The 3,044-nt window shown below is 46.3% G+C and overlaps 1 pseudogene; it reads left to right on the top strand.

The window, feature by feature from the left end:
* Nucleotides 1-1,000: 1,000 nt before the first annotated feature.
* Nucleotides 1,001-1,118, top strand: LOC124546084 (annotated as a pseudogene).
* The last annotated feature ends 1,926 nt before the right edge of the window (nucleotides 1,119-3,044 follow it).

Here is a 3,044-nt window from a genome sequence, read left to right as displayed (position 1 = left end):
CAGCTTGACTAGAAGAAGGGATCAGTTGGTAGGACATGTTCTGAGGCATCAAGGGATCACCAATTTAGTATTGGAGGGCAGTGTGGAGGGTAAAAATCGTAGAGGGAGACCAAGAGATGAATGCACTAAGCAGATTCAGAAGGATGTAGACTGCAGTAGTTACTGGGAGATGAAGAAGCTTGCACAGGATAGAGTAGCATGGAGAGCTGCATCAAACCAGTCTCAGGACTGAAGACCACAACAAAAAACAAATTTTAGCAATTTCAATGCTAACAAATGATGCAGCAGCATGCCTCCCAATTTCTGCATCATCGCTAAAACCACCCCTCCTCTACTTTGAGAGTACCATACACTAGCTTACGAATGTAGACAGATGACTGTGCAGTTCACCCATTCATTGTTAATTCTCGAACATATACCACACACCATCCTACATATTTCTAGCACGTTGATCATAGTGCGTGATGTACGATGTTTCCCTATGTGGATGGGAGTCACAGAGCTTTCTCACATTCTTAGCATAAAGTTAGAGATTGAAAGATCTCCTCACATTGTCTTTGAGCAACCCTCCCTGCAACACTGTCACCGATTTAATTTGCAGCTGACCAGAAGTAGACCGCTAAATTCCACGTCTCGTGAAGGGACAGAGCAAACTGAGTCTGTAAGTGCTGTTATGCACCAATCTTACTCACAGCACCCATTTCTCCAGATGAACACATGTCGAGGAGGTTGGCACCTCTTATCGGCGTACAGTAGATATGAAAGTGTTGTGATGATATAACAGATGGTTAAGAATAAGAAGAAACATTAGGTTTAATGCTTGATGGAGGTCCAGACAGATGTAGTGTGAAGCATTTTCATAAATCAACTGAGCTATCAGTTCTAAAGTATTGTTCTGGTGTCCTGTGTCAGTACCAAGAAGGCATTGGTAAGAGAGAATATAAATGCTGTGTCGTTTTTGTGACTAGTTGAATAATGAAGTGTGCAGCACTGCATGTGGGGCAACGGCCTTGCCGCAGTGGATACACCGGTTCCCGTCGGATCACCGAAGTTAAGCGCTGTCGGGCGTGGCCGGCACTTGGATGGGTGGCCATCCGAGCCGCCATGCGCTGTTGCCGTTTCTCGGGGTGCACTCAGCCTCGTGATGCCAACTGAGGAACTACTCGACCGAATAGTAGCGGCTCCGGTCAAAGAAAACCATCATAACGACCGGGAGTGCGGTGTGCTGACCACACACCCCTCCTAACCGCATCCTCATCTGAGGATGACACGGCGGTCGGATGGTCCCGATGGGCCACTTGTAGCCTGAAGACGGAGTGCAGTACTGCATGTAATATAACACAAAAAGGCTCTCAATGGCTAAGTGCAAATACTCGTAAGTAAACTTCATAGTACACAGCAAATGCAATTTACAACAACTGTCGCCACGCGGGATTAGCCGAGCGGTCTAGGGCGCTGCAGTCAAGGGCTGTGCAGCTGGTCCCGGCGGAGGTTCGAGTCCTCCCTCGGGCATAGGTGTGTGTGTTTGTCCTTAGGATAATTTAGGTTAAGTAGTGTGTAAGCTTAGGGACTGATGACCTTAGCAGTTAAGTCCCATAAGATTTCACACACAACAACTGTCTGTTCACTTCTCAGAGTTCACTAAACGATGTTCCCTGTCTATGCCAGCCCTGGACGAAGATCTACAACCACGTGGCTTAGAGCTGCTCTTCCCTCTCCCAAGTAGGCTTCTGTCCGTTGTCGCCTGACCATTGGCAGATTGTACTCGGCCGACAATTGGCCGAGGTGAAGTCGATATCTTCGTCCTCAGCACCGTCCGTTGGGTTGGCTTGGGTTGTTTGGGGGAAGAGACCAAACAGTGAGGTCATCGGTCGCATCGAATTAGGAAAGGATGGAGAAGGAAGTCAGCCATGACCTTTCAAAGGAACCATCCCGGCATTTGCCTGGAGCGATTTAGGGAAATCATGGAAAACCTAAATCAGGATGGCCGGACGCGGGACTGAACCGTCGTCCTCCCGAATGCAAGTCCAGTGCGCTGACCACTGCGCCACCCTCCTCGGTCTACAGCGCCATCTGTGGCCTTGGTGGAACTCGCGCAAGTGGTGAGTCGCTATGGCACTGGCCGCAGCTCGCATCTTTCCTTCTTGGCTGTGTCTTGTTTGGATGACACAGCAATAAACACATCTACTCTTACGGCTATCTGGTTCCACACTTAAGACACGCTATACTGTCAGAGAGGTGCGGTTTTCGACCTATTAGTCGTGTGGATTGCAGTGCTGTTAAAATTCCAATGTAAGAAATATATTTCCAGTGCATGAGATACATTCTCCTTGGAGGTTTCTCTATCACAAACTATGGTGACAAACTGTAAAATGAAGAAACTACTACCTTAAAACATTGATTCTTTGTGACACAAGTGCATTATAACTTTCCACAGGTGTATAGCACCCATTGTTCACATCCAATCACGGTTCAGAAATTATAATAATCTCGCATTAGTCCTATAAAAAAAAAAGAACGTTAGTAACAGAGAATACCTCTTACAAGGAAACAGACAAACCCTTAGCAGCAGTCTTACTGCCACTAACTACATAAACATGACATCTGTCAAGCAGATTTATACACAGGGATTGCAGTACCTCACAAACATCTCTCACTAACTTAGAATCACCGTAGTTGTGAAAGTGAAGACTAGATTTTATGCTCAAGATAAGGCAGGGGAATGGAGTACGTCACATAAATCTTCATTCGTCTAGAGCAGGGTACCAAAACAGGATGGACATGTTTCATCATCATCGCACTTAAGTTGGAGATCCTCTGATGACTGGGAGGTTTGGTGTTGACCATCGCAGGTAGAAAGTCCCCTAAGTCACACGTAGAATGCAGGTCATGCCACACATCTGATTCATCCTGACAAAACAATGGAAAAAATGGTTAAATGACTTGCAGCAACATCTCCCTCTCTCTAGAATGATTCATTAATCTGCTGTTAAATCACACCTCGTTACAAACCCATCACAACCGATCACTCCATCCATTTTCTG

Source organism: Schistocerca americana, chromosome 8, assembly GCF_021461395.2.
Source record: "Schistocerca americana isolate TAMUIC-IGC-003095 chromosome 8, iqSchAmer2.1, whole genome shotgun sequence".
Lineage (NCBI taxonomy): Eukaryota > Metazoa > Arthropoda > Insecta > Orthoptera > Acrididae > Schistocerca > Schistocerca americana.
The sequence above is the reverse complement of the archived record's forward strand: the minus strand, read 5'-3'. Positions and strand labels throughout refer to the sequence as shown.